Genomic DNA, 12,994 nt, shown 5'->3' on the forward strand with positions numbered 1-12,994 from the left:
AGATGGCTTTGGCACTTGCCTGCAAAGCCAAAGGACCCCAGTTCGATTCCCCAGGACTCAAATAAGCCAGATGGTCAAGGGGGTGCATGTGACTGGAGTTCATTTGCAATGGCTGGAGGCCGTGATATGCCCATTGTCTTTCTCTCTATATCTGCCCCTCTCTCTCTTTCTCTCTCTCTCATAAACAAATAAATGAAATATAAAAAAGAACTTAGAGAACAAAGAAATACTGGTTGTAGAAAGCATAGAGAGCTTGGGACTAGTCTATAAAACTAGAAGTGTCCAAAGTACAGAAGGTTGGTAAAAGGGCTGCTGAATGTCCTGTTCCAGAAACAATAAATGTCCCTACATTTGCCAATATAGAGATCATTGTATTTAAAGAAGGCATGTAGTATCTGCAACTATTATTTACTATTGTTGTTTACAAAGCTCTAACATGTCACCATCATTAGTAATGTTATGACTATGAAAAGCAAAAGCCTCAAGTACCAAATGTTGTCTCTGGATATAGCAAAGAGGTGTGAATAAACCATATGACATTTGTTTTGATGCAACATCTTTGTTAGAGGAACTGCTCAGTGATTGATGACTTTGGAAACTTTTGTCAAGAAAGTGGCAGTGCAATTAATTTAAGAATAATTTTCAAGTATAGATACAATACATAATGATACACACACACACATATATATATATATAATGATATATGATGTTTGTGTTTAATTGTGATATATTACACATTCATTGAAAATTATGAGAACAGGAAAGTAAAGAATGTATAACCAAAAACATACCTTTTATTTAGGAAATCTTTTTTTATATATTTTATTTTTATTTATTTATTTTACAGGGAACACAGCATGGAGAGGGAGACACACACACACAATAGGCACAATAGGCACACCACAGGGCTTCCAGCCACTGATGCTTTTATGACATAGCACAGGCGCAATTCAGTATCATATCTTGTAACATTTCTTATATAAATCTTTTTAAATCTCATTTGCATTCCTATGAATATATTTACTATGATGAGAGTCAATTATCTGGGGTTTTCTAAGTTGCTCAAGGCAGCAAGCCTGAATTCTTATAAGTTATAAAAATATTCATTTTGACAGTTAAGAGCTTTTGAGGTTTCTGTATTAATTACTCTGTTTACATAGAAATGAGCCTTACATCATTTGCTTATTCTTATTACACATATTCTCAAAATTACAGAACAATTGCATGCATTGCTAAAACAGTAAGTGATAACTATTCTAATTTAAAATAATGCAAGTACATAATGACTCATATGTCATGAAATAGACTAGTCTTAGAAATTGTAGTTAATGGCTCTAAATATATGTAAGAACCAGAAAATGTTAATTGTATAATTAAAATATGTGATAGTTATTTTGACAAACTCAAGTATAGCATGTTATTAATAATAAAATATCATAATAAGTTTAAAGTACAAAGGACCAGTAAATTAGAAAATACTGAATTAGATAAAATTATGGTAGGAGAAAGATATTAGAGAAGCATTTTATGTTTACTCTTATCAGCTATTTCTCCTGGAAAGAAATAACAAAACAGCATTTGAGGATAAATAATTTAACAGAGACAAATTAATTTTTCTGTGGTAAGTTTTAAGAAGAAATAGTGTGATATATGCTTAAAAGTCCCCACAGCTTGTTTTTTTGTGTAGTTGCTGTTAATTAATTTTTTAGTGTTGCTTAAATAGTAATAATGTTGCTACTTTCTAAGTCTGCCAGCTCAAAATTCCCTGTCTCAGCACTTCTGTGTATTTATCTTTCTGTGCCTTCATCAAGCAGCATGCAGCCACTGTTTTCCAAGATTACATTTGTGTTATCATTGCAGTTAAATGAACATTTATAAAATTAGAGTGGGCTTCAAAGCTTACTCAAAAGTCACATACATTCTACACATAGATCCTCAAAAATAATCCTTGCAGTTTTGTGTTTTTACAAAAGAAAAATCATTACGATATTGAATCAAGACCATAAATTTTGACTGTAAATATACAAAAATATGTATTACATCATGTACCAATCCGTTAAGTTTGATTTATGAAAACATTATTTTATTATGTCATATTAATAGTAACCTGTCTGTGTCAAAGACCTGTTTATTTCTTAACTGATACACCATCCAAATATGGAATATGCCCCACATGTGGACACTTGAGACATGGAATTGGGTCATTTAATTTGTTTTTCTTCCTTTCTAAGTTGAGTCCTCTACATGTGCTGAGTACAACACCCTTTTCCATATTCCAGGACACATAACAACTGGACCTAAATTCTATCCCCAGATAACTCATCCTTCAGCCTGAGGTATATCTATCATATTTTGTCATGTATTTGTAATTATTTACAGTACCATAGTCAGTACCCATAGTAGGTGGTTCTTAAAATCTTCCCGTTCCCCCTTCCCTTTATGATATTTTAAAAAATATTTTCATTTATTTATCTGAGAGAGAGAAACAGTGAGGAAGAGAGAATGAGGATGAGTGCACCAGAACTTCCTGCCACTACAAAGGAACTCCAGATGTATGCACCACTTTGTACATGTAGCTTTATGTGTGTACTGGGAATTGAACCTGGACTTCAGGCTGTGCAAAAGTGGGTCTTTAGCTACTTAGCTATCTCTACATCCCTCTTTTTAATTTAATTTTATTTATTTGAGAAAGAGAGAAGATAGAGAGAAAGAGCGAGGAGAGACGCAGAGAGACAGAAAGACATAGAGGATGGTTGGGCACACTAAGGCCTCCTGTCTCTGCAAATGAACTCTAGATGCACACACCACATTGTGCATCTGACTTTACGTGGGTACTGGGAATCAAACCCAGGTCATCAAACTCTGCAAGCAAGTGTCTTTAAATGATGAATCATCACACCAGTCCCACTTTATTACATTCTTTTATTTATTTAATTTTTATTTATCCATTTTGAGAGAGCAAGTGAGAGAAACAGGCAGATAGACAGAGAGAGAGAATGGGCATGCCAGGACCTCCACCTACTGTGAACGAACTCCAGACGCATGTTCCCCCCTTGTGCATCTGGCTTGCGTGGATCTTGGAGATGTGAACTGGGATACTTTGGCCTTGCCAGCAAATGCTTTAACCACTAAGCCTTCTCTCCAGTCCTTTATGACATTCTTAATGAAAGTTCTTTAGTTTCAAGTTTTAGTATGTTTATGAATATGTGGTGTGTATTCATGTGTGTATGTGTGTTGGCCTACATGTGAGTGTGTACACATACATGTTTGCGTATGTGTAGAAGATAAAGTTTGACGTCAGGTGTCTTACCTGGTCTCTTTCTACCTTATATTTTGAGATAAAATTGATACTGAGCACACTGTTCACTGCTTCTTCTAAACTAGGTAAACAGGAATTCCCCTCCTCTGAATTATAACACTTTACCACCATGGACTGCATTCACATGAGCCTCCATAAACTTGTAAGTGAGCCACCTTTCCATATTCCTTGAATTCAAATTCCTTCAACTTGGTTATATATCTTATGATAAGTTACACTGAAAAAAAAATGAAAAGAAAAAGGATGTTTAGTTTTTTTTTTTTTTTAATCTTCATGAAGCATTCCAAATAATGTTGCCATTAACATTTTTTAAGTTTAGTTAAGATTTGTGGTCCATACAAGAAGATTAAATTCAGGGACATCAAAAAAAAATAAAATTAAAAAAAAATTGTGTTGAGAAGATGAGTTAGCAGTTAAGGGTGCTTGCTTCTAAACCTGACAGCTCAGGTTTGGCCTGGGTTCCATTAAACAGCCATCCACATATGCTAGATGGGAAAAGTGGGGCAAGTGTCTGGTGTTTGTTTGAGACTCTGGCTTACCCCTGTGCCTAACAAAAACATGGAAATAAATTAATTAAGTTTTAAAAATCAACAAAGGAAAAAAGTGTAACATGTTCATTTGAATGTAAATATGGGTAAGATCATTTTTCCTTTTTTAGAGAGGTGGGGGGGAGAGAGAGAGAGAAAGGAGAGATAGAGAAATGGTGCACTGCGGCTTCAGTGGCTGTAATCTAACTTCAGAAGCTTGTGCTATCTAGTGGGCACGTGTGACCTTGTGCTTCCCTCACCATTCTGTGTCTGGCTACCAGGGGATCTGGAGAGTAGAACATGGGTTCTTGGGCTTTGCAGGCAAGCACCTTAACTGCTAAGCCATTTCTCCAGCACTTTTTTTTTTTTTCTTTTCAAGAAGTTATACTAGTGGTCATTTCAGATGAGTTAAATCCTAATTCATAAGTATGTCTATCTCTCAGAAACAAAAGTTTGCATTACATCCAACTACACGATTTTATTTATCTCAACCACTTTTTCTGCGCATGTCTTCTGTGGGTGACTTATAGGGCTGCCTCTTCTGTTAATGGTAGCTTTCCAAACCATTCATCATTAACCAAACGAAAAATTACTACATAAATATTTGCAAGGAAATAGTTTTTTGTCAGACTGCAGTAGTATATGTGATTTATACTTATCACAGGAAAACTATGAATTTTAAGAACGAGGCAAAAGTCCTTCAGCTCATTCGCTTCCAAGGCATGCATACAGTTTGTGCGGAGTTTCGATGGCATCTGGAATATTAACTGACTCTGTATTTGCACATAGTTGATTTACCTGCACATGTTACAACAGCTTCATTATGGGATAACAGTGTTTATCACTTAACCTGAAATTATTAAAATATCAACTTTAAGCATAGTTTTCAGTATAAATTGTGATGGAATAATCAAGGGTTACTTGTCATAAGATCAGTCATCACATTTAAAAACAATGCTATATCCCTAAAACATTTTCTTTATGGGAGTGAAATACTCTTATACTATCTTTAAACTCTTACAAATTTTTAAATATATTTTTGTTAATTATCAAATTAGAACTGTATGAATTTTTGGATGGATTCCATAACATTTTTTGTTATCATGGACATTAAAATAATGGAATATTAGTGAGCTTCTAGGGTTTGGAGTTTAAGATATAATTCACCATTTTACTTTATGTTTTAAGGACAAATAATAAAAGTGTCTTTTGCTTTATTTTTCCCCCAAGGTAGGGTCTAATTCTAGCTCAGGATGAACTGGAATTCACTTTGCAGTTTCAGGGTGGCCTCGAACTCACAGCAGTCCTCCTCCCTCTGCCTCCTGAGTGCTGGGATTAAAGGTGTGTGCCACCAAACCTGGCTAAAAAGTATCTTTTGAGTATGAGAAATAAAATTCTCAGCTATGGCCACTGAAAACTGTAAGGGTTGTATTGGAAATTTACTTTGAAAGGGTGCCAAAGGAAAGGCTCACTGAAATAAAGAAGCATGTCGGGGTAAAACCAAAGTACAGGGTTCTCCTTTACATTTATGAGATACTTCTTTCAAATACCTCAAAAAATGTAAAGATCCTGACAAGTTCACTCCGCTGCCCCAGTGCTCTCTGGAGCTGGATGCAAATGAGGGTGCAGTTGGCCTTACTGTGTTGGAAGCTGTCCGATTCCACCAGGGAACGGCATTTTAGACCAAGGCTGGCACTGTTCGTGACAGGGTATGGAAGATATATGACACTGGTGACCTTGTTAAGCTGATGAATTTTAGAAACTTTTGTAAACTCTGAACTCATCCACTGATATTTTACATTCCTGATCCAAGGAATACCATTTACTACGGAAGTTTTTACACACAAGGGAAGTCAGCTTATTGAACATTAAAAATTGTTGACATAATGGAGAAAAGCTAAAGATTCTGCCTGTGTCCTTGTTACTACTGAATTAGAACACGATCTCAAACAGATGCCCACATATTCTTTCAGGATGACACTAAATTCAATGCAACCACAAGGAAGCTACCCAGGGGATTTTTAAAAGTTATAATTTATATCTATTTATTCCTTTTAACAAGGTCCTCTACTATATATAATGCAAAGACAGTATTGGTAGACATTTACCCAATCTAAATTTTAGATTTATTTACCTGTAATGCAAAATATCTTACTATCTTTTCTGAAAAAAAAAAATATATATATATTGACCCAAGCCAGTACCATCATCTCAGGACCAAATTATTCATAAAAGTCTTTAGTGTTTAACTTGTCCTAAATTTGTTTATTGCATAAACTAAATCCAGGATCTATTTTATGAATATAAATATTATATTTCATATTTATCTAGTCCAAAGGTTTTCAAAATATTGAAAGATGAAGGACAAAAATATTTTAACTTAATAAAAGTTATATATATCCTGGTTCTGATTTACATCTTTTATATATACTTCCCCATATGCTTTCTTCCAATTTCTTATGGAATTTTGTCTTTTCTCATATTAGATACTTATTAATACAATTCCTCAGCCTGGTGGTCTTCCAACTGAGCTGTTCTCATTCCTAAGCCCATACCCAATTGTGTATGTCTTCCAAAGTTGCAGTCCTTCTAAGACAGTTCATTCATACAGTGCAGAGGAGAAAGTGGTGCTCATTTTTAAAGAGTAATGTTCACATATGTTACTTACCATAGCAAATAGAATCCTAAAATCCCTGCTCATAGACATACCCAAGATACTTGTACTTGATCATTGCTTAAAATCATATAATCCTCTGCCTCTGTCTCCCCAGTCCTGAGATTACAAGGCTCCACTGCCCCTCTGAGCATTCACTTGCTGCTTGAATTAGGTTCACGTGCCCAGGAGCCACTTCACTCCCTGAGCTGCCTCCCCAGACACACTGATATTGTTTTACAGACCAAATGAATCAAGTTAAAACACCAGAAAAAAAAAAAAAAAGGTTTTCCTCCTCATATTTCAGTCTATATGTGAGAAATCACATGTTATACTTTATAAGGATTCTTACCTAACTCAGGCCAACAGTTGAGGTTGCTTTTAAAGCTTCAAGTTAAACATGCACTTAAACCAAGTTGTAATTTATGGCCCAAGAGACAGCATTGACAATAAAATCTATCGTAGAACGAACTAAGAAACTTTCTGATAAAGGAAATCCACCAGAAAATATGAAAGTTGAAAGTAGTGCTTTCAAAGTAAGGTGAGTAACTTTATTTGTAGATTTATTAATTTATTTTTGACCTATACTTCATTTGTTGTTTTGTTTTGTTTTCTTTGTCTTTTTCTGATTTTGTTGTTGGTTTTGTGTTTCCGGTGGTGTCTTACTAAACCTGGTGATGCCAGGCTGGCCAAGCTGACTGACCAGCGAGAACAGCCCCGCTGCTTGCTCACGGGGGTGCTGAGGACTCAAAGCCATGGTGGATGACAGCACCTCAGGCCCTCATGCTGTCTGCCACGAGCTCTTCTCTGCTGAGCTATCTACACAGTGCCAGGACCCAAATGTTTCAAGGCAGGCATTAGAAGTGAGGTATGATAAATAAAAACAAAATGAATTTTAAAAGGGCTGGAGAGATGGCTTAGCAGTTAGTGTGCTTGCCTGCAAATCCTAAGGACTCAGGTTTAGCTCTCCCACACCCACGTAAGCCAGATACACAAGGTGACACATCTGTCTGGAGTTCGTTTGCAGTGGCTAGAGGCCCTGGAATGCCCATTCTCTCTCTCTCTCTCTCTCTCTCTCTCTCTCTCTCTCTCTCTCTCTCTCTCTCTCTCTTTTACCCTCTCTCTCAAATGAAAATTTAAAAAATCAAAAAATATTTTTTAAATGAGGAGCGTATGTGGGTCGAGCAGAGGTTATATCAATACTGTGTGGAAAGAAATACTAGTAACAACTTGAAATGTTTATTAAGAAACTAATGGGTTAAAGAGCAGAGAACACAGCATGGAAATGGCATCAGTTAGCTATGGTACCTACACCTCCAGTCTCAGAGATTCAGAAGCTGAAACTGGAGTATGGCCAGCTGTCATTCAACCTGTGCTGCATATTAAATTAAGGCTACACTGTATGATTAGGGGTGGCGTGTGTGCTTGTCTTTCCAGGCCATCATGCAACCAATAAACATGCAAGATATCTGAGCAAAAGTTTTAAGCATTTCTGAATTAACATTAAGTCATTTTGGTCATGTTTTATGTCTTCTGAACATATTTAGATTGACAACTTTAAGAGAATGGGATTGTAAAAAATAATTTCATTTGACCTATTCACTACCTTACTTTATGAAAATAGGCATTTCACACATTTATACAGGCAAATTGAAGGATTTCAGATGTTTGAGATTATAAGAAAAGTCAAAATATTGAGTTTAGGCTTTCATATTTCCATTTAATTTTGTGATCACATCCAGGAGGCCAAGGACTGGAACATGTAAGTAGGCAGTCACCACTCCAGGGCCGTGATTGCCAGTGTCATTGCTTTTCTCTGGTGATATCTGTGTCTGTAGCTAATCTTATGCTAGGAATCTATGAATCCAGTGGCTACTTCTTGGAGAACAGAAATATTAAAAACATATGTTAATTTCATTTTCTGTTCATACTTTTAAAATCTAATTCTATTATGCAGAAAATTAAATGTGGTGCACTTTCCAATGTGATGCCTTTATGACTGTTTATGAGTGAAAAAAAAAAAACATATGGTGCAGAAAGGAAGCTGCTCTGCATGCACTTTAAAATAGTAATTACTTTTTCTGAATCCTTAGGAAATTATTCTCTGTGAATTCCACAATCATTAAAATAATATGATATTTTGTAAGAAAATATAGACAAAATATGTCCTCTTGTCATTTTCTAGTATAGAAAGAATCAGAGAATGTTCTCCTCTCTCCCATGTACTGATGTAGGCTTGAGGAGCAGGACATTACAAATAAGTAAAATTTTAAACAACTATATCACCTAATAATCCATAAAAAATGAATCCATACATATTAAAATTGTTAAAAGATAATCACATACTTATTAATGAGCACAGTTAGTTTTATGTTAATTTTATTTTTATAAATTTAGAGAAATTTGCTTAACATATTTCTTTTTGTTTAGTTTTTAATATTTTTATTTATTTTCTTTTTTTATCAATTTTTATTAACATTTTCCATGATTATTAAAAATATCCCATGGTAATACCCTCCCTCCCCCACTTTCCCCTTTCCAATCTCCATCATATCCCCTCCCCATCTCAGTCAGTCTCTCTTTTGTTTTGATGTCATGATCTTTTCTTCCTCTTATGATGGTCTTGTGCAGGTAGGGTCAGGAACTATGAGGTCATGGATACCCAGGCCATTTTATGTCTGGAGGGATCACGTTGTAAGGAGTCCTACCCTTTCTTTGGCTCTTACATTATTTCCACCACATCTTCTGCATTGGACCCTGAGCCTTGGAAGGTGTGATCGAGATGTTACTCAGTACTCCAGTCACTTCTTTCCAGCACTATGATACCTTCTGAGTTGTCCCAAGGTCACTGCCATCTGAAAAGAGAAGATTCTCTACCACAAGTGAGAGTATCATTAATATAAGGGTATGAATATTAAGAGCAGTGCTTACTGGGCAGATTGATAAGCATAGTATATACATTTATCCAGACATCAACAGATATTACACCCCTAGGGCTCATGACTACCCCTGTTTTAAGTTTTCAATATCAGGTATGTATTCCCTCCCGTGGAGCAGGCCTCCAGTCCAACTGGAAGGCAGTTGGTTTCCACCATGATAGATGTGCCACTATTGCACCTGTTGGCTCATTTGGCCTGGCTGGCCAATTTTAAGGCTTGCAATGTGCACTATTGAGTATCTTCACTGGTGGTATCTCTTTCTCCCACTGAACTACAGGTAGAATGGCTTCTTCCAGCTTTCTGTCAGCTGGTATACATGGAAGAGGTTATCAGCTCAGTTCCTCAGTGGCTTTGCAGCCCAAGTATGTGGAGTCTTCAGGAATAGGGTCTTACCATCTATTCCTGATAGGAAATCAAGGGCCTTGGCAATGGCCTATAATGTTTTGGGGGCATCAGGGACCTCCCTGGCCAATAACTCACTGGAAGGTATCCCATCCCTGGCACTGAAAATTTTCTAGCAATGATCTATGGCCATTGTATTTAATTATTTTAAAATATATATATATTTATTTATTTGAGAGAGAGAGAGAAAGAGGGAGAGGGGGGAGAAAGAGAGAGAGAGAGAGAGAGAGAGAGAATGGGCTTGCCTGCGTCTCCAGCCACTGCAAACTACAGATGCATGTGTCCCCTTGTGCATGTGGCTTATGAGGTTTCTGGAGAATCAAACTGGGTTCCTTTGGCTATGCAGGCAAATGTCATAAATCCTAAGCTATCTCTCCAGACCCTTTTTATTTATTTATTTATTATTAGTTATGTACACAATGTGTATTTAACCATTTTGGTACCATTATTAGCCTCCTCCCTCCACAGGGACACTCCTCTTTGGGGAATGTGGGTTGTGCTTTGTGGGATCAGTTATGGATAAGGGGCAATTTCTCTGTGCACAGTTACCGAACATGTGGCTCTAATGATCTCTCCACACCCTCCTCCACAAATTTCCCTGAGCCATGATGGGTTCATTTTAGGTCTACTTCAATAATGAGGTCTTAGGAGCCTCTATGTCTCTGGCTATCTGCTTTGGTAGGAGTTCAGTGTTCTCTGTGTCTATCTCCTTTACCCTTGTGCTGGTACCAGGTTCACCAAGAAAGCAGAACTCTTGGTCATTTCCCCAATGTCTCTTGATTTCAGTTGGCGGCCTGGTGAGGCTGATTCTCTCCTCAGGTTCTGTGCCCATATGAAAAAGGGAAGCAAATTTTCCAACAGAGAGTGAGATCAGCACCAGATAAATGAGATAACCATTATCATTTTATAGAGAATTTTATAGGTGTAGACCTTCTTGTAGCCCACAATTTCTGGGAGCTTGTTAATGGAGAGCAGGGTATTTCTCTGGATATTACTGACTTGTTTCCCAATTGAAGCTATGGGTTCCTTCCCACAGAGCAGATTAGTTTGTTATCAGAGCAGTTTGTTATCCACTATGGTGTGTGCCAATATTGCACTTGTGTGAGCACCACGTCAGGTTGCTTGCTTATGAATAGCTTAGATCACAATTTGATTGGACAGATATTGGTCATTTTCCCCCAATTGTTCATGTAGCACCTTCTGGCAGTAGATGAGCTAACTGTATGGAAATTGACTCTCTTCTAGATTCCAGCCAGCTCACTCCAGGTTCAGTACCAACAGCATATGGTATCTTTTATTAATTTATTTGTGTGTGTGTGTGTGTGTGTGTGTGTGTGTGAGAGAGAGAGAGAGAGAGAGAGAGAGAGAGAGAGAGACAGACAGACAGACAGACAGACAGAGGGAGAGAGAACCAGCTCACCAGGACCTATTGCCACTGCAAACAAACTCAGGAAAAATGTGCTATTTTGTATATTGGATTCTATGTGGAAACTGGCAGTGAACCCAGACCATTGGATTTTGCAAGTAAGTGACTAACTGCTGAATCTATTTTCCACCCCCTAATGTTTTACGTATGTAACTTTTATACAAATGCCTGGTGGTTATTATTAAGCTCAAATTTATAAAAAGAAAGCAGGGAGAAATAGAAGTTGCATATTTATAGAAATAATGTGATTCAGTCACTTTATAGAAATATTCATTTTATGGCCATAGTGAGTTACATGAAACACCCTCATAGATACATCCAAAGTTAACCATCACATGAGCATGAAAAATAATAAACAACTAAAAAAGAGCTCACTATGGAAGAAAACTTTTATGGTGATAACAAAAGTTCTGAATGTACCTATGCATGTAAACATTTTAAGTAAATACATAACTAAAGTTTTATAAGCATTTTCTGTTCTAACAGTCTCTAACTTAAGGTCCACCCAACCCTTGTTTGTTGTATTTCAAGAAACAATTTCACTTGTGTCTGTTGTGGTTGCTCCAATTTCATTTCCAATTCTCTTAATTTGAAGTGTCTCCTTTTTTTTGCTTGATCAAATTGGCCAGGGGTTTCTGAATTTTGTTTATTTTTTCAAAGAACCAGCTCTTTGTTTCATCAATTTTCTTAAATGTTTTGTTAGTTTCCAATTCATTAATTTTCTGCTCTGTTCTTAATTATTTCTTTCCATTAAGCTTTTTGGGTTGGATTCTTATTGTTTTTCCTGTGCCTTTAGGTAGATGGTTAGGTTATTGATTTGAGATCTCTCTGTCTTTGTTATGAAGGTATTTAGGGCTATGAATTTTCCCTGAGGACCACCTTCATTGTTTGCCATTAGTTTTGGTATTATGTGTTCCCACTGTCATTCATTTCTAGAAATTTTGCAATTTCATTTTTTATTTTGTCTACTACATATTTATTGTTTAAAAGTATGCTGTTCAATTTCCAGGAGCTGATAGGATTCTTGGTGAGTCTTTTGTTGTTAATTTCTAGAAATATAGCATTGTGATCTGATATAAAGCAGGGAATTATGTAACCTTCCTAAATATATGGAGGCAGGTTGTGACCCAGTATATGATCTGTTTTAGAGAAGGTTCCATGTGCTGCTGAGAAGAATGTGTGGTCTGTGGATTTGGTGTGGGATGTTCTGTAGATGTGCATTAGGACTAATTGTTCTATGGTTTTGTTGAGCTCTCTTGCTTCCCTGTTTATTTTCTGTTTGGATGGTCTGTCTATTGCTGATAATGGAGTATTAAAGTCCCCAACTATGATGGTGTTGGTGGTTATTTTTGTTTCATTGTCAAGTAGGTTTTGTTTTATGAACTGTGGTGTCCCCGTGTTTGGTGCATAAAGATTTATGATTGTGATATCCTCTTGATAAATTGTTTCCTTAATAAGTAGGAAGTGGCCTTCTTTGAATTTTTTGATCATTTTTGGTTTGAAGTTTATTTTATCTGATATTAGTATAGCTATGCCTGCTTTTTTCTTATTCCTTTTGCTTGGAATATCATTTTCCACCCTTTTACCCTGTGGAGGTGTCTGTCTTTGGTGGTGAGGTGGGTTTCTTGGAGAAAACAGATTGAGGAGTCTAATTTTCTGATCCACTCTGTTAGCTTATATCCATTGATGGGTCCACTATGGTCACTAATATTTAGGGTAATGGTTGTG

The sequence above is a fragment of the Jaculus jaculus genome, chromosome 13 (assembly GCF_020740685.1).
Source record: "Jaculus jaculus isolate mJacJac1 chromosome 13, mJacJac1.mat.Y.cur, whole genome shotgun sequence".
Taxonomy (NCBI): domain Eukaryota; kingdom Metazoa; phylum Chordata; class Mammalia; order Rodentia; family Dipodidae; genus Jaculus; species Jaculus jaculus.